The 19,938-nt window shown below is 37.6% G+C and overlaps 1 protein-coding gene and 1 long non-coding RNA gene across 3 annotated transcripts in view; one reads left to right on the forward strand and one right to left on the reverse strand.

Annotated features, from left to right (window-relative positions):
• Positions 1 to 19,938, reverse strand: part of LOC126092595 (protein croquemort-like) — a 233,621-nt gene that overhangs the window by 94,315 nt on the left and 119,368 nt on the right. Inside the window, exon 1 of one of the 2 annotated variants that reach the window (XM_049908288.1) lies at positions 130 to 509. The exons of the other annotated variant lie outside the window; for it this stretch is intronic. The gene's annotated coding sequence lies outside the window, so the exon portion shown is untranslated. Of the gene's footprint in view, positions 1 to 129; positions 510 to 19,938 lie in introns of those variants that run through there. 2 annotated transcript variants of the gene reach the window in all.
• LOC126092596 (uncharacterized) lies at positions 647 to 1,573 on the forward strand. The gene is made up of 3 exons (XR_007521365.1): positions 647 to 769; positions 846 to 1,011; positions 1,132 to 1,573. It is a non-coding gene; the product is annotated as an uncharacterized LOC126092596 (long non-coding RNA).

Below are 19,938 nucleotides of genomic sequence, written 5' to 3' on the forward strand. Positions count from 1 at the left end.
TTGAAAACTGTAGGCGTTTGTGTAGTTTCTTATAGTTAGGCCTATATTAACACAGCTACACCCGTTCCCTGGCACAACAGGGACTGGTATCTTATTATAATACAGCTCTCGTTGAGTCCTACTACTTACCAGGCAGCAGTTCCCCAATGCTATCTCACGTCAACATGCATTTTCGTTTATTAAATGTTGGGCTCTGGAGCAATCAATTATTTCACATTACTACTTTGGGCTGAAACTACAGAAGCACTTCTCGACAAATCACACGGTATTAACAAAGACGGCACACTCAAACACGATCAATAAAAAGGAACACGAATCTTAGCATTCAAACCAATTTATTTGGGGCGTCAACACTGATTTGGTTTTTAGAATCACAATTTGCAACTTTTCACGGACGGTACGAGATAGTCGATTACATTTTCATGTTCTTCTACATTACATGCATATATCCTGGACAATGTTCCTTCACGTTAACATAACTCGTCTTTCCCTGCAATGCTAGCACCACCACAACAGCACTGATATCACCATCTAACAATCGCATCACATGTTAGGGCCCAACGTCCACACAATGTCAACAGCTTTCGATCTCTAGATCGATTTCTATACAGCTCAGCATCGATTACAAAGTTATCATAAGGACGAAACGTATTAAATGCAGTGCAATGAAATGAATGTGTCGATTAGAATGACATAAATGAAGGAAAGGCCGAACAACTGCGAGACCTCGACGTAGTGACGTCAACAAGAAGCGGCGAAAGTCATTCAAGTACACAAAAATCATATTGCGTGCTACTAAGTTGTGTTTGCGTGAATTTAATGCAATATAATATACTTTTGTGCAGTTTCAGCTTCATTACGGCTGTGAACTGTTGCGTACCAAAATATAATGGAAATTACACAGCAGAAAACAAAGTTCATGTCTTCAAATTTATTAACGACGATTTAATAAGACATACGAGGCTCCATTCAATTCCATAGCAGGATATCATAGTTACTAATTATTCAGTAGTAAGTTTCATTCTGAAGGTAATTTAGTAATGCATATTTTACTTTCTGGTGTATTATTGTCTGCCGTATCACTTGGCTTGAATATATTACAATTAATGTAGTTTGTTGCTCATTTTTTAGGTGTGTTGCGGGAAACCATAGCTTGATTCAAATGACCTGCAGGCTTTTTTTCTATCTCTCCAGCCTACCTATCTTCAGCTGCAGGAAACCCAGCAGAGCGACCGCAAGAGAAAAGGATCACGTTGGAGGGAGGAAGCAGTATTGTTGGAAAGCCTGCAGAGTAGTGTTTCCAGCCATAATGAGTATTTAAAAAGAATTTCACAAAAAAGCTTGAGGAACTGAAACATAAAACAAACGCAATATCTTTCCAGAAGAATTCGGTGAAAATAGTGGAAGAAGAGTGAATTATTCTTGTGAGTATCGATCTATCTGTGAGGTTCCACTATGTAGTGATTGGTAATTATTTGAAAGTGGAGGTCTGTTCAAAATGAGTTTCGTTAAACAAAGTTCTAGTCACAGAAAATGGTGTGAATGCAACTGACTGTGATGTGCACACCTCAGTATTTTTGTATGAAAATATTATTTGGAAATTTGTGAATGTTTTATTAAACAACTACTGTACTTTTAGAAACGCTCCATTTTCATGACAGTCCATATGGATGAAAATGACGCATTTTCCAAAGACGATAGCAGCCTTGCTTATAAATGTGCTAATCACATTGTATATGTTATGCACGAAATTAATCGTAGTTACGCATTCTTGATTGTTTTTGCCTCATCTCAATATGAAGATTTATACATGTTTTCTCTGTTAACTGACCTCATTCAACTATCAACTCAGAACTCGCTAATTTTACAAGACACACAATTATTTTGGTGTTGGCTGCTTTATATTACGATCACTGTTTGGCTATGAAGTCACAGTACCGTTCTTTGGCCTTGTCTCTAGGTGGTGCCATCAGCACACTAGTATTGACAATACTAGTTTGTCAACTTTCATTATACTGAAGTGACGCCACACTATCAATAACACTGACAAAAATTGCTAGTTGACGATATGGTTTTACATAACCTGGACTAGACAGACTACATAGAAGAAAGAAGATTTCAAGATGTCAGTCAATGCAACTGTGAGTCTAGTTCGTTTGTCCAAAAGTTGTCCCAGTAACTGAAAAATCTAAAGCAGTTGCAAGACTTGCAATCTCTATGAAAACAACCACTCAGTCATCAGAAGAAACTTCAACAGACTCTGTAACAACCTCACAAGCACCAACACCAACAGTTACTACAACAACTCTTAGCATCAGCACCAATCACCCAGCAGCAGGAGATAGTTAAACACGCTCATTTAGAAGGAACATGAGGCGATCAAAGGACCTGATCGATTTTTTATTGCCAAAGCAGCGGCAACAACAATTTCAAATGAGTAACATTTAAACTGAAGGTGTGTGGTACTGTAGATATCCCTACAAATTCAGTAATGAAGACCTTTTTCCAAAATGTTAAGTCCCTATGTAGCAAAGCTGAAGATTTAAATTTACTAATAATACATGAATTAGAAGATATTTCTGTAATGTGTCTTTCAGAGTACTGGCTTGACGAGATCTTAATAAAATTTGTCTACCTACAAAATGTTCCTGTGACTGACAACTATTGTCAGTTGGATAGTCACTGTGGGAGAGTAGCCATATTCGCCTTGGACATTCTAGAAGTTACTCATATAAGTCATATTACCCACCAGAATTGTGAGAAAGACTTTGAGATGGCAGTGATAAAGTTTTCAGAATTAAATTTCGTAATATCCTCATTGAACTATTCCCCATTAGGAAAGTTTGAGTTATTTCTAGAAAAAAATGGACTGATTCTTAAATAAAGTACGAGAAGATGTGATCTTATGGTTAGACTTTCTCAGTAAATGTAAATAGAGAGCTGCTCGAGTCAAGCTCATCAAATCACGTAATCTTAATGTTACAATAAACCTTGCAATGAGGATCACACCAACCAAACAGCCTTGGATAAAATGCTGACTGATAAAGAAAAAAATCAGTGATCTCAAAAGTATTCTGTATGGGATTCAGTGACCACAAAGCTTTAAAAATGACCACCACCACTGATGGAAGACAGTCAAACAACAATATACTTAAGGTCAAATTTAGGATCTTCAGATAGAAAAGCACCAATGGCCTTGCCACAGTCGTAACACCAGTTCCTGTCAGATCACAGAAGTTAAGCACTACCAGGCTGGGCTAGCACTTGAATGGGTGACCATCCAGTCTGCCGAGCATTCTTGGCAAGCAGGGTCCACTCAGCCCTTGTGAGGGAAACTGAGGAGCTACTTGATTGAGGAGTAGTAGCTCTGGTCTCGTAAACTGACATACGGCCGGGACTGAGGTGTGCTGACCACTCGCCCCTCCATATCCACACCCTATGACGTCTGTGGGCTGAGGATGGCACGAAGGCAGGTCGGTATCGTTGGGCCTTCCAAGGCCTGATTGGACGGAGAGACAGGAAAGCACAAACCACTTCAACTCATTACTGTACATTGAAGATTGGTCCACTGTCTATGAATGCAGTCTGGATACAAAATTCAGTATATTTCTAGAAAAACTGATACAGCATTTTCATACAGCCTTCTCTATTAAAATGACAATTCTCAGAAACAGTGAAAGAACCAATGGCTGAGTTACAAAAGGATTTGGAATTCTTGCCAGAAAAAAAGAAATACACGAAATCTGCAATGAAAATGATGTCACAGCAGATATACTCACTACAAAACAGGCACAAATATTTTACAAAAGGTCATAAAATAGAAAAAAGAATGCACAGTGATAGGCATATAAAAATTCTACAAGTAAAGTAACAGCTATGTGAGACATCATAAAAAAGTAAACAGGCAAAAATAAGAAAACCAATTAGAATGTTGTCTTGTTACATGAAAGTAAAACTATTACAAAACCAAGTAAAACAGCATGTATATCCACAAAAGCTACTTTACTGGAATGGCATGAAAATTTAACAGAAAATAATTTTGTAGGAGATCAGCAACCAACAGAATACAAAGTCAAAGGCTGTAAATTGGCATTGTTTGTGGATCATGTAAGTAAGGAGGAAATAGTCAAAGCTGTTACAGATCTAAAAACAACACATTCAGCAGGAATTGATGGCATACCCAGCAGAATCTTACAGCTCTCCCTCCAAAATATTATTGACCTCTCAAGTGAGAGGTAACTGCTCATTAGATTCAAGCATTTTGCGATCAGCTAAAAACGCCCAAAGTTATACCACTATCCAAAGGTGGTGAGTAAAATAAAATGATACACTATAGGCCCATTACAAAAACATCCTGTTTTTTAAAAGTATTGGAAAAATTATGTAGAATAAGTTAATAAACTTTACAAGCCAAAATGGAGTATTAGCCAGTCTCAACACTGTTTTCAAAGTAAGAAATCAACTGACGTCAGTATATGAATGTACAACCACTGCTTTAAAAGTTAAAGATGAAAAGTGTGCAAACAGCAGGTATATTTTCAGACTTAACTAAAGATGCATAACTACACAACTCTTCTAAACAACCTTGAATAGGGCACTAGGGGATTAGCAAATAAATGCATTCATTCATTTCTCAGTGATTACAAGAGAAAAGTGACCATTAGACATGTAGATGAAGAACCACAAATAGTCTCAGAATACTTGTCAGAAGAATGCCCAATCACCTGCAGGTTACCTCAAGAGTCAGTAATGGGACATTTTCTTTTCCTGATATGTAGCAATGATCTGGATGTGCTTGCTGAGTCACACGACATGATTCTGTTCGCTAATGACACAGCAATATTAGAAAAAGCAGCAAAACATGAAGGTATTCAACATTAAATAAACTGCATTACAAACCAACTAGGTAAATTGTATGCAATGAATCAGCTTATAACAAACAACAGGAAAACAAACTTTCTTGGCATTTGGATTCAAAGTGACCTAAAATGGGACAAACATATTGAACACATAAATGTTGAGAAGAGTACAGGCTCTAAAAAGATCCATAAATGTACAGGCCCTAATGTCTGTGTATTAAAAATATTGTAATGCACATTTAAAATACAGACTCATATTCTAGGGAAATTCGCAGACAGATGTGGGGACCTTCAGGACACACACACACAAACAGAAAAAAACATTAAGGTTATTACATGGAGCAGGGCTAGACAGTCATGTGGATGAGTATTTGATACTCTAAAAGTGATACCAGGCATATTTATTGTTGACGTACTAATTTATATAAAATTTTAGTTGGAAATGGCAATAGTGTTAGAAACAATTACGTCTTATATAATCGCAGCACTACATTAAAAAGTAACTTGCATTAACTCCCAGCCCATGGAAGTGGGTGTCAGAAAGGTACATGCTATATGGGAATGAAATATTTCTGTAAGTTGCCAAATGATATGAAATGTGTACTAAATATTAAAGTTTGAAAGGTCTGTAAGAGAAATTCTACAGTAGCATGGTGTCTATTCAGTAAGTGAATTTACTGACAAATCGAAACAACAGAACCAAAAGAGTACATAAGTTCTTTTCCAATGAGTCTTGCACTGCACAACGGTATTACTGAATGTGTGAGGGGCCTCTTTAGCTTCTGTTTTTATCAAGAGTCTCTGCACCACCACAACCTTCAGAGGCCATGGAAGTAGCCTACTTGTAATAACAATGTAGCGCTTATCATGAGTTGTAAATCTGGCTTTTAGTCACAATTTGCCACAAATTTTCAGAGGCCTCACATGTTCAACAATATTGTGAAACATGAGAATATAGATCCAACATAGCGCACCCATTTGCGATCGCACGGTGCCAGCGATAAAGCCAGAATGAAATATCTATAACGTTTCTCATATTTCGTAAATGGTTTGAGATATCGAAATCAGATGTTGGCAAATGATAGCACACAAAGAGGAGAGTATTTTGTCGTATGGTTACTATGCAAAACTTCATTATATACCATTTTATTCCGCTAACTACAGACTTTTCTAACGAAAGAAGTAATTTTTAAGGTTAATCGATAACTGGTGAAACGAAAAATGCTGTAGGTTTTGAAACAACGTAAGTCAAGTCACTACATGTTTATTTCGTACCGTGGACATGCTTTTTCATGAGGTGCTGACCTTACTTTTCCTCATATCCTCACTTAATAAATTTAATAAACCACTGCTTGAGAATTCTCTCGCAATTTCGTCTGCACAACATGACAGTGAAATGAGACTGTATAAACTCCGCTGAGTTTTGGCAAAAGAAGCAAATTTTAACATGGCAACAAGAGAAATGTGTAGCTTTTACTCAAAATTCCGCACTCATGACACTTCTTTGAAAGTTACAAACGATTAGCAAACCAGGCGAAAATAAATCACTGCATTTTCGGCGGAATTCTTTTTAGATACTAACCGAAGAAGAGGTGACAGATATTTTTGAATGGTCACCACGCAAATATAGGCGTGAAGGGGCCACGCTTAATAATTAGGCTTCAGTTTAGAATGACACTTCCCCTCCTGCATTCGGCAATTCCCCTACAGCACCTGCCCACAGCTGAAACCACTATGCTTTCCCCACTTGTGACCAGCTTACTGCGCATCTGCTGGCCACAGCATGTTGCGTGCACTATAGTCTCAGAATATCTGTCCAGAAAAATACCCAATCACCTACAGTAACAGGACATTTTCTTTTCCTTATATACATCAATGATCTGCATGTGCATTCTGAGTCACACAACGTACTTCTGGTGATGATCGACTATATGCTTTAGGATGGTCAACAGAAGATTCTCTATGAAACTGCTTATTTTTTAATTTAGAAAGTAAGTTGGCAAATTGCATAACAGTTTGGGGAAAATTCGAAAAATACATCATATGTCTCCAATGACTAGAAAGACGTCTGTGAAATGCATGTCTACTTCACCAAATTAACAAAACAAAAACAAAAATTTACGTTAATTGCCTGAACATATCCTTGCCAGGAAGATATAACTGCTTCACAGGTCTTCATAGAACTTTACTAGTTATGTTTGCTGATATTACAAAACAAATTCTAATGACCTGTCTGTTGCCAGAACCTCATAATTAGTCTGTATGTCTCGTCCACTGCTATTACATATCTCACTAAGGTATTTTACTTCTCTATTGTAGCACATATCAAAATTAATAACTTGTCATACGACACAGGACTCATCAGAAAACAAATTTTACAATTTGAGCAAGTCAATAAGGCATTGGGCCACCTCTGGCCCTTACACAAAGAGTTATGTAGCTTCGTATTGATTGTCATAGAGGTTGGATATCCTCCTGTGGGATATTGTGCCAAATTCTGTTTAACTCGTGTGTTATATCGTCTAAATCGGAAGTTGGTTGGAGGGTAATGCCCATAATGCTCCATACATTCTCAACTGGGGAAATTCTGGTGATCTTGCTGGCCAAGGCAGGGTTGGGCAAGCATGAATGCAAGTAGTGGAATCTCGCCTTATGCGGGTGGGTATTTGCTTGCTGAAATGTAAGCCCTGTGTGGCTTGGCATAAAAGGCAAGAAAACGGGACATGGAACATTGTCGATATACCACTGTACTGTAAGGGTGCTGTGGATGACAACCAAATAAGTCCTGCTGTGAAAACTTATGGCACCCTGAACCTTCACTCCTGGTTGCCATGCCTTACGGCGGGCAACACTCAGGATGGTTCCCATCGCTGTCCAGGGCATCTCCAGACACATCTTCGACAGTCATTGGGACTCAGTTTGAAGCGGGACGCATCACTGACGACAATTCTACTTCAGTCAATGAGACTCCATGCCGAAGACATGTGTGGAGTTGCCTCAGACAGTGGTGGGGTACCAACTTGACTGTCACCTGCCATACGGCCTGACGACTATGAATGGTGGTATGGGTTCCATTTCTTTTCATAGCAGGACCCCTTTGGTTGTCAACTGCGGCACCCTTACAGCTCAGCACTACATTGACGATATTCAGCTCCCCATTTTATTGCCCTTCATTGCAAGCCATCCTGAACTTACATTTCAGCAATATAATGCCTGTTCACACACAGTGAGAATTTCTACTGCATGTCTTCATGCCTCTCAAAACCTACCTTGGCAAGTACATTCTCCGGATGTCTTCCCAACTGAGAAGGTTTAGAGAATTATGAGAAGGGCCCTCGGACCATATTGTGATTTTAACCATCTAACTTGCCAATTGGACAGACTTACATGTATCCTTCAGGAAACATTGAACAACTCTATCAATCAATACCAAGCTATATAATTGCTTGTGTAAGGATCAGATATCGACCAATGCGTTATTGACTTACTCAATTTGTGAAGCTCTTTCTATTGAATGAATCATCCATTTTTCTACAGTTGTAATCATTTGTTTATCCATTCAAATACATCACATTCTCTGGTTTGCACCATATTCAAATTTTTTTGTCTTACACTGTACTAATAAGTTACAAAGTCCTGAATAAACAACACTCTAAGAAATAACCAGGTTGCACTGAACGAGTTTCTTTAGCTTCCTTTCAATTTAGTTTTGCCATGTATAAGTTTTGGCTTCGAATCAAATTCAGTGAAACAATTATTGCCTGATTTGAGGGACCAGCTACTAAGAAAGTTGCAACAATAAGTAATATTTAACCAAAATTCCTACTTCATGAAGAACACAAAGCTGCGCCTTATCTTAGTAGGATCTTCATCAACAAACATAAAAATAATTTTGAGTTTACTACAGGGAAGTGTAGTAGAATTATTGCAGTACTTTCCTGATGATGGATAACATGAGCCTTTGTCTCAAACTTTTTACAAGTTACACAGCTATGTCTGAGGAAATATTCATTATAATTATCATTAATATCCATTTGATGTTTACATCTGGATAAAAGCTTCCTACAGACCTCTCCATGCACTTCGTTCTTCAGTTATACATGTCCATGTTGCTCCTATATGTTTTCTGTCATATACAAACCTTCCATTAAGTGATCGTTTCTGTCTTCCCTTATCTGCTGGGATCAACAAAGAACTTTCTTGGTCCATATGATGTTCATTCTCCTGATTAAATACCCTGCTCACTTCTATATAATTTTCATTATAGGCATAATTACATCATCTATTCCAGTCTGTTCCCTGACCAATTTGATTTTCTGTTTCACCTAGTAATTGCTCACAAATAAGCCCTCATTTTATGAATTGTTTTTGTATTAGAAATCAATGTCTGATAATCTCAATGCATAGCCACCAATATCCACTGATCATAAATTTGAATTTTCAGATAAAACAGAAACTTCTTTTTGAAGTACCTATTTTGTTTACAATAAGCCTCCAGACTACTTTTATCCTTCTGCATGTATCTTTTGCCTGAAAGTCAGTCACAGTCTTACACTGCACAAAATAAAAACTTATCACAGATATATTGTACTATTTTATTTTTGATATGTTTCTTATACCTTATTATCGTCTTATTATAATAGACTAAACGTGAATCTACTACTACTGACAGCTAGCCCTTAATTTGATATGTATGGATATTAAGTGAACTAACCATAGTAGATCCTAAGATAAACATCTTGAGTAATTACTTTATGGATAGTTGCTCACCAAATAACATTGTAGACAGTGCTACTCTATCAAATAAATGTATGACAAATGACAGAAAGACCGACTGCACGATAATGAAATTGACTGGCATGTGTTCATCATGAAAAAAGATAGTATTGATCGCAGGAGCTGGTTCAGAAGCATTCAGATTTGGGCTGAGAAAGCTGTGAGCAGTCTCACAAAACTCTATCTTTCCTGGCAGGCTGCAGTACCATAGGTAGTGTTGTGACAGGTTCAGTTCTTGGGATGTTAATATTTCTGTGTGGGAAAAAGAATATTGTAAGCAGTTTACTGAGAGACTCAAGCATTCACTTCAGTCCACAGGACATACTTAGCAACTTCTGAACGTACGTCTTTCTGCAAGAAGTTTAGTTAAATAGACAATGACACAACTGTTTCTGCTACTTTTTAAATAGAAGAAATAAACTGCGAAATTCTAGGCGACAAAGATGGGTTAGCTGAATTGGAAGAGGAATTAAAATGACGTCAGATGGGCAGTATCAGTGTAACCAGAATAGCGGAAAAGAAACGAATAACATAGATAAAAAAGAGCTACAGGAAGGTGATGATTGCTGCAAAAAAGTCGTTTAATGACAAAATAATATATAATGCAGAGAATAAAAGTAAAGCAGTCTGGGATGTTACAAAAAAGGAAATGGGGAGAAGCAAACAAATGCAGAAAACATACTGCTCAGGGAGGGAAATACAGTAATAAATAATCCACAAGGCTTAGCAAACTATGTAAACGAGCATATTTCAAGTATTGCAGAGAAGTTACAGCAATAATTCCCCAAAACAAACATAACACCTGTAAATAATGTTGCACTAAATACAATGATGTTACTTCCAACCACAGAGAATGAAGTCAATAAAACTGTTCAAAAACTAAAAAAATAAAAGTCAGTAGTATTAGATGAAGTACCAATGTGTGTACTGAAACAATGCATAGCGATTACACAAGGCCGCTTAACAAATATAATAAATGAATCCTTCACATCAGGGACATTTCCAGAGCAGATAAAACAGGCAACAGTTGTACCTTTTTTAAGAAAGGTAATGAAGAAGACATAGAAAATTAACAGCCCATTTCCCTGCTGTTACCATTCTCAAAAATAATGGAAGCAATTATGAAAGACAGATTAATGAATTATCTGAATAAATACAATCTTTTAAGCGAGTCACAGTTTGGTTTTTGAAGTGGCAAAAATATGGGGTCAGCCACAGTAGAATTCACAAAAGATGTATTTGATGCTCTTGATAAAGATGAGTGTGTCACAGGCATAGTTTTGGAACTTTCTAAGGCCTTTGATACAGTCGACCACAAGATTCTATTAAATAAATTAGAAGCATTAGGAATAAGAGGGGTAGTTAATGACTGGTTTCGATCATACCTAGCAGATAGGGCACAAAGAATAGAGATAACACATACTGCAAATACTGTCTAAACATTTAGTAAAACACTTATCAGAACAAAAATGCATTAATACAGGAGTTCTGCAAGGTAGCATATTAGGACCAATACTATTCCTGATATACATCAATGACTTCCCCAGAAGTGTTACTCATGGTTAAAAAATTCTCTTTGCTGATGACAGCAATATTATAGTCACCGAGAAAACAAAAGAACTCCTTCCAGAGAAAGCAAATGAAACTCTCAAGGAAGTTTATATTTGGTCAATAAGTAATAAAGTGACATTGAACATAAAGAAAACTAATGCCATGAATTTCAGTTTGAAGAGGAAAAATGTCAATGTTAAATTAAATATAGCTGGCACCTCTATAGACTGTGTAACAAATGCAAAATTTCTAGGAATGAATATTGATTCTTAGTTGAAGTGGCGTGAACACACAAAGGTACTTGCAAACAGAATGTCATCAGAATGTTATGCCCTTAGAATCCTATCATCAGTGTGTAACATGCAGTGTCTTTTAGTTACATATTATTCATATATACACTCAGCTCTTAGCTATCACATTCCTTTTTGGGGAACAAAGGCACAAAATATGAACACAATTTTTAAACTCCAAAAAGAGCCATAAGAATAATAACAAAAAATACCAGTCGATCTCAATGTAAAGATCTGTTCAAAACACTGGGGATTTTAACTGCTACATGTGAATACATTTACCAATCAGTTGGACACATCAAAAATAACATTGGTAATTAACTGCACAAACAGCTCTGTCACAACAAGAGATAGACTCAACTTACATTTACCAAGAAAAAATAAACATAAAACTCAAAACAGCATTTTCTACCAAGGAATAAAACTGTACAATAAATTACCAAAAGAGATTAAAGAAATTGCAAAAATACACTTATTTAAAAAGGCAGCTAAAACATACCTGTTATGCAATACATTTTATACACTGAAGGATTACTTAGATAAACAGAGTAGTGACTTGCTAAAGAAATGTTATACAAATAAATAATAATAATGATTACAAAACATCCAACATTCCACATAAAACCATCACATTATGTTTTTTCCTTCTTTTTTCCTTTTCTAGAAATACTTACCCTCAAGCTATGCATAGCACAATACTAACATATCTTCCTCTTTCTGAGCTTAACATCTCACTCCTTATAGAGGGATTCTGAATCAGTTTTACAGGATAGCAAATGGGAAGTCGCGTTACACAAAATGGCCCAGAGATCACCAGTGTGTGTGTGTTTATGTGTGTAGTGATTGAATTGTTATGAAACAATGTGTGTATAGTGTGTGCAGTGACTGATAGTGAGATATGAGTGAATAGTGTAACATTACATTATTTAATAAGTTATTTGTACAAAAAGTATTGTATACCAGGAGTACATTTAATTATTGTCTCTAACTAGAAGTCTGCAAATGTTTATGCATATGAATTAGCTTATTTTAAATTGGTCTAAACTTGTAAATACTTTGACATGTCCTATATCATTCAAACAAGCGATCTACGGATGAATAAAGCTGCTGATGCTACTACCAGTACTACTACTATTAGTTCAAAGCAATGTCATGCACTTTACTGCACAGTAATGGAGCAGCAATAAACTTCAGGTATATGCTGTATTGTAAACAAGAAAATGAAAAGAAATTACGCGTAGTGAAGCAATGTAAAAAAGCAATAGTTGTTTTATAAATAAACAAAAGATATTGTATGAAATTCATTCATGTAACCTACAACAGAATTTATACTTGAAACTCATCGTGTTTATTATACATAACTTGTTTTCACAATTCCTGACTCATTTAACATTCACAACGACCACAATGGCATTCATAATTTAATTACTTATCAAATTTAAAGTATGTCTATATAGTACACACTCCAAGTCACAGCTACAGTGTGTTCATGTTCTCCCATTATCTTCAGCTTCCATTCACATGATCTTTCAAAGTGATTTTGGCAATAGGAATCATGAGTCAAGAAGGATAAAATGCAACAAAAATGAAACTGACCATTTTTGATGGAATAATAAACAAATTGTACAGAATGTGAAAGTTCTTAACGACTGTAAAACTACAAATAATTGCAGACCCATCAGAAGGAGAGTAAAAGTAGATGTAAAGCTACAAATAAACAAAGTTTTAAACAGAAAATCAGAGAAGTAGATTATAAGAATTCATTTAAGAATGGGTTACAACCACTACCATCTAAAGAAAGAACTGAAGCACACTTATGAGATGTCACATGGAGTAGGTGCAGCAGTGACAGATTGATGCACATGCCCAGCAATCTTTCTCAAACGATTTTACAGATCTATTGAATAACAAAATTTCGTTAATGATCATAATTATTGTGATATTTCACATATAAGCACAGAATTCGAAAACGTTGCATTGAGAATTAGGGATTGCTGTGAATCTGAGTTTTGTGCATATTAGATCATATATGAAGTGCATAAAATGTCGCTAAACTTTGATTTTTTTCTTTATGTTTGGGAGGGGATTAATATCTGCCTCCACTCTCGAGATGTAGTGATGTATTGTGTTCACTCCTGATCGCTCTTGTGCAAGAATTGAAATATACATAACATGCCTAATATCTCGTAAACCATTCTGGATATTAGAACGAGATTTTTGCAAATGACAGCACACAAAGGGGAGAGTCATTTGCTATGTGATTAACATATTGAACTTTTTTATCTATTATTGTATAGCAGAAGCTACAGAATTTATTTTATTTCTGCCAATCCAGTTCTGTAATTTTTTAAAAGTCATTGCCAGCTAGTGAAACAGAATTTGCCAGTATGAAAAACATGAAATTTCTTGTCTTATGTTACTGCAAACTGACACAATGAAGTTTTTCATAAGCTGTTGACTTCTCTGGTCGCCAAATGTGTTGTGTTACAGGATTCTATTGCAATAGCTACTGGAAGCTGAGTTTGTGCAAATTATACTTTGTTATGGCAAATTTAAACCTGTCAACAAGAGAAATGTAGCCATTACTCATTAGTAATGACTCTTCTTCCTATGAAAAAAAGATTAACATTTCAGACAAAAATAAATCATCAATACTGTTACAGTTTTGGTAGAATCCTGGAACCCACTGTATTTTCAATAGTCAAACGTGAGACTAAACTTACCAAATGATTTTCGTCCTGTTCTTCCCCTGAGAAATGTGAAAGTAATTTGCAGGGAACAATCGTTTTGTTCCTATGCTCATTTGCAGTTAGGTGGTGAACATCTTCACCTTAACGTCATTTTGATGTGGTGATTATGTATAATCTATTTTAACCTTCTGAATTGTCTCAATTGAGTCATAAACTAATGACTATCATATTTTCATACCCATGTTAACCACAGATAAACAGATGTCAAACTTGTTATTACTAACAGAACAATTCTGCATTTTTGTTGCGAACTATAACTGACCCAATAAAAGTCTTTTGTACCTCTGAAGCCATGAAAACATTGACAACTTGCAGAATCTTATCGGCTATTCGCCAAAGTCAGTATCACTGATGAATTAAGAGATATTTGTAGTTAGAAGATTCATTCCCTCACTCTTTACAGTGATAGGAATGGAGAGATGGCACACTGTTTTCTGTATTTTTTAATGTATCAAAGATAACTGAAATGTAGAAACAAAAGCCTTTGGTAAGTTTCATTGTGACGGTTTATAGTAACATAATAAAAGAACTTTCGTGTTTTTCATACTAACAAATTCTCTTTTCATTAGCTGTCGATGACTCTTAATAATTACAGTTTTAGTTTGACAAAAATAAAATCAAAACTATAGCTTCTGCTATATCTCCCTAGATAAGTAAGTTCCACATGTTAAGCATATGGCGAAATACTTGCCTCTTTAGTGCAAGCATTTGTCAAAATCTTATTTAGATATCTTAAATAGTTTATGAGGTATGAGGCATGTTATGAAGATTTCATTCTTGCATACTTGCAGTCAGGAGTCAATGATTGTGAGTGAGAGTGCTACATAAAACCCATTTTCTTGAGACTGGAGGCAGATATTGATCCCCTACCAAGTTTAAAGAAGAATTTAAAATCTTAGCTACATTTCATACACAGCAACATATAGTCTAAAATGCACCAAACTCAAATTCATAGCGACCACTATTTTTCATTGCAATGTTTTCGAATTTCGTGTTTACGTGTGAAATATCACATTAACTATGACTGTGAATAAAATGAGCATTTCTTTATGAAGGTGAAAGTAGTAGAAATTTCTCTTTTCATTAGCTGTCGATGACTCTTAAAAATTACAGTTTTAGTTTGACAAAAATAAGATAAAAACTATAGATTCTGTAAAATCATTTATTAAAAATTGTAGAACCTGCTCCTCAATTCTGTCTGTTTAGAGCTTTTCCAGATCTGGCCCAGTGTGTGTGACATCACACAATCATCCTACAGCCTTCTCTTTAGGTGGTGGTAGTAGCATAGCAGAACAAGTTCAGTGTCTTGGAAGATGAAGGATTTGTATACATAGACTAAATAGGGAGCTACTCAACAAAAAAGGAGTGAAGAAAGATTAGGGTTTAATCTCTAAATGATGAAGAAAGGATGAGCAAGAAATTAGCCATGTCCTTTTTAGAAGAATCACCCTGACACTTAAGTGAGTCAAGGAAACCACAGAAAACTTAATCTGTGTGACTGGCCAGGGATTTGAATCACTATCCTCCTGAATGCATCTTCTCACTTAGTAATTATTCAACAAAAAACTTCAGACAGCAAAAGATGTAGTTGGCATGAAGAAATAAAAATCAAAGTGTCTCAAATGGAATGAAGCAGTCTCAACCAAATGATAATAGGACTGACAGACCATGTTAAATTATACAAAACTGTTCCAGAATGTCTTCTACAAGATTTTAAGGAAATACAATAAAGATGCAGAAAGAGAAACAATCAAAAACAATAAAATAGGAAAAAGGCAAAATCGTATCTTTTAGTGAGTGTACACCACTTGTAATCAAATATCACTACCAGAATGTCATTATTTTCAATACTGAACAATATAAACATTTAAAGAAGTCTTAGAATGTTTGCACACTTTTCTCTTTGTTGTCAGTTACTATACTGTGTGGCATATCAAGTAAAGAAATGTGCTTGTTACAAAAGGTAAGATTATTTGTAATTTCCTTATTGTCCTCAGTTTTTCTCTTGGGAAATTGTCATTGTATTTTCTCATAATTTTTGTGATATTGTCAAATAGTTTTGATGAGTTCTGGAAATACTTTCATGTTCCTGTCGTTGATTACTTTAAACTTTCCTCTTCTCTTTTATATCTGTTTTGTTCTATCTGTCTTTTCTTTTGTGTAATTTTTACATGCAGCATCTTCTGCCTTTTGCATAACTAAACATTTGCCCCTTTTGTGTAATTATAAACTTCAAAACGATGGACTTCTTACTTAATTGGATCTGTTATACTTCTTTATTCTTAAATATATTCTCATAATATACGTTTCTGATCCTGTTTCTTTCCACCTTTCCTTAATTCCTTTTAACCTGCATCTTCAGGGTCCTTGAAACCTTCAAATTCAAAAGCGATTTACATCTGTCAAATTCTGTGCAATTATTCTATTGTTTGGCAGAAAACAGTCAATTTTACTCTCATTTCCAAATGGTTTTTGCCAATTCCATTTTCTGTTTGCTTTCTCCTGGAAGAATACAGTAAGGATGAAAATACACTCCTGGAAATTGAAATAAGAACACCGTGAATTCATTGTCCCAGGAAGGGGAGACTTTATTGACACATTCCTGGAGTCAGATACATCACATGATCACACTGACAGAACCACAGGCACATAGACACAGGCAACAGAGCATGCACAATGTCGGCACTAGTACAGTGTATATCCACCTTTAGCACCAATGCCGGCTGCTATTCTCCCATGGAGACGATCGTAGAGATGCTGGATGTAGTCCTGTGGAACGGCTTGCCATGCCATTTCCACCTGGCGCCTCAGTTGGACCAGCGTTCGTGCTGGACGTGCAGACCGCGTGAGACGACGCTTCATCCAGTCCCAAACATGCTCAATGGGGGACAGATCCGGAGATCTTGCTGGCCAGGGTAGTTGACTTACACCTTCTAGAGCACGTTGGGTGGCACGGGATACATGCGGACGTGCATTGTCCTGTTGGAACAGCAAGTTCCCTTGCCGGTCTAGGAATGGTAGAGCGATGGGTTCGATGATGGTTTGGATGTACCGTGCACTATTCAGTGTCCCCTCGACGATCACCAGTGGTGTACGGCCAGTGTAGGAGATCGCTCCCCACACCATGATGCCGGGTGTTGGCCCTGTGTGCCTCGGTCGTATGCAGTCCTGATTGTGGCGCTCACCTGCACAGCGCCAAACACACATACGACCATCATTGGCACCAAGGCAGAAGCGACTCTCATCGCTGAAGACGACACGTCTCCATTCGTCCCTCCATTCACGCCTGTCGCGACACCACTGGAGGCGGGCTGCACGATGTTGGGGCGTGAGCGGAAGACGGCCTAACGGTGTGCGGGACCGTAGCCCAGCTTCATGGAGACGGTTGCGAATGGTCCTCGCCGATACCCCAGGAGCAACAGTGTCCCTAATTTGCTGGGAAGTGGCGGTGCGGTCCCCTACGGCACTGCGTAGGATCCTACGGTCTTGGCGTGCATCCGTGCGTCGCTGCGGTCCGGTCCCAGGTCGACGGGCACGTGCACCTTCCGCCGACCACTGGCGACAACATCGATGTACTGTGGAGACCTCACGCCCCACGTGTTGAGCAATTCGGCGGTACGTCCACCCGGCCTCCCGCATGCCCACTATACGCCCTCGCTCAAAGTCCGTCAACTGCACATACGGTTCACGTCCACGCTGTCGCGGCATGCTACCAGTGTTAAAGACTGCGATGGAGCTCCGTATGCCACGGCAAACTGGCTGACACTGACGGCGGCGGTGCACAAATGCTGCGCAGCTAGCGCCATTCGATGGCCAACACCGCGGTTCCTTGTGTGTCCGCTGTGCCGTGCGTGTGATCGTTGCTTGTACAGCCCTCTCGCAGTGTCTGGAGCAAGTATGGTGGGTCTGACACACCGGTGTCAATGTGTTCTTTTTTCCATTTCCAGGAGTGTATATTCGTCATGGAAAATTCTGTTACACACAACATGTTATTTCTGGTATTAAATCTGAATTAACCCATTGCAGATGTATCATCACAACATAAATCCACAAATACCCTGGCAGATAAATACAAGGTTTTACCCTTGTTCATAAATTCGCAACATGCTGTAAATGTAGCAAAATGTAAATTTGTGTATCTCACAAAAGGTGAAGAAGTTTTCGTCATTGATTAAAATATTAATAAATTGCAGCTGAAATCAATCATGCAAACAGATACCTCAGACTATATGAAATGAATGAGCAGATAATGTTACTCATCAGTATTGCAAGAGGCAGACTTCAGTCTCATTACTGATCCTTGAGGTACCCTATAGATGAGTGAGCATTCATCCAACAGAGATTTTTTGACTATTTGTGATCTTAGTTCTACATTCCTTATGCTTACTTGCTGCATGCAGTTACAAGAAATGAATGAATCCACTCATTTGTTTTTCCCCTTTGAATCCAAGCCCACAGATGTTCAAAAACATGCGGGTGTTTCAAAACGTTTTATGAACATGCAAATTTTGACAGTGCCACATATGTGTATGTTCCTCCCTCGTGCGCTTTTTGTATATTGCTTACAATTTTTCTGAGGGAGCCTTTCATTTTATGCACGGTCCGTCAGTCCATAATTGTAGCTGTTTTTGATGACCATCCAAGAAGATGAAACGATTTTCAATGTGCAGCAAGAAACAGATTTGGGCGCACATTTGCAGGAATCTATAAATTTCCTTGTAAGTTAGGCAGTTGTTAACATTATCAGTCCATGCGGTGCAATGTGAGAATGTTGCACAGTGTACTGCCAGCGAATTAAATGTTGATATCTGGACAAATAGCATAGTTTCACAAACAAGCATGCAATTACATCTGATGTGACAAAAAAATTACATCGATAGTCTGGAAGTGTGCCATCAATGAAGCTGCTGAGATCAGACTGCAATGACTACTTTAACTGGTACAGCAACCAAAACCATAGTGGCGCATGCTGAGAGACTTTGGCAGGGTTACTATGAATTATGTGCTTCTCGACATCTCTCCAACACAAGCAGCGACATAATCCATACGTAAATTTCGTAGCATTTCCATGATGCCACCTCGGTGTAATCTGGCCGACTCTTACAAAGTATCACCATGGTATCAGTTAAGGTACTAGTACATGATCAATTACGATAGTCAGCTCCTGAAGATGACAATGGAGGAAGTCACTGAAGGCTGTAGGAAAACCGGGTTTCGGAAAGACGGAGTGGTGCCATCAGAGAAGGAAGAAAGTGGAAGACTGGGCATTAACATCCTGTCGAAGATGTGATCAGTAGAAGTAGCTCACGACAAGGGTAAACCCTACACGATCTTTGTAGACCAGAGCTGGCACTAAATCTCTAACGACAGCGATGTCGACGGGAGGTCAGACTCTAACCGATTTCCTCTTGCGCAAAGGTGTGTTTTCTTAAAATCAGCTTTATAAAGTGTGCAAAGTCCGATGTAGGTAAACGCCATGGTTCGCCGGTTTCAGACCACATGTTGAGTCTCCTTTATAATCGCGCATGACTGAGTATAGAGCACAGTCTAACATAACAGTCGCGACACTCACTGCTGTAAAAGTTGTTGCCGTTTGACAGATGGAGCGACACTAGCGCTCCAAGCGGCAGGTAAGGTGAACGTCAGACGCGTTGTAAGCATAATGTTTGTTTACATCCATTTCCTACGTAATTTCCGAATTATTCGATTTAT

This window comes from Schistocerca cancellata, chromosome 7, assembly GCF_023864275.1.
Source record: "Schistocerca cancellata isolate TAMUIC-IGC-003103 chromosome 7, iqSchCanc2.1, whole genome shotgun sequence".
NCBI lineage: Eukaryota > Metazoa > Arthropoda > Insecta > Orthoptera > Acrididae > Schistocerca > Schistocerca cancellata.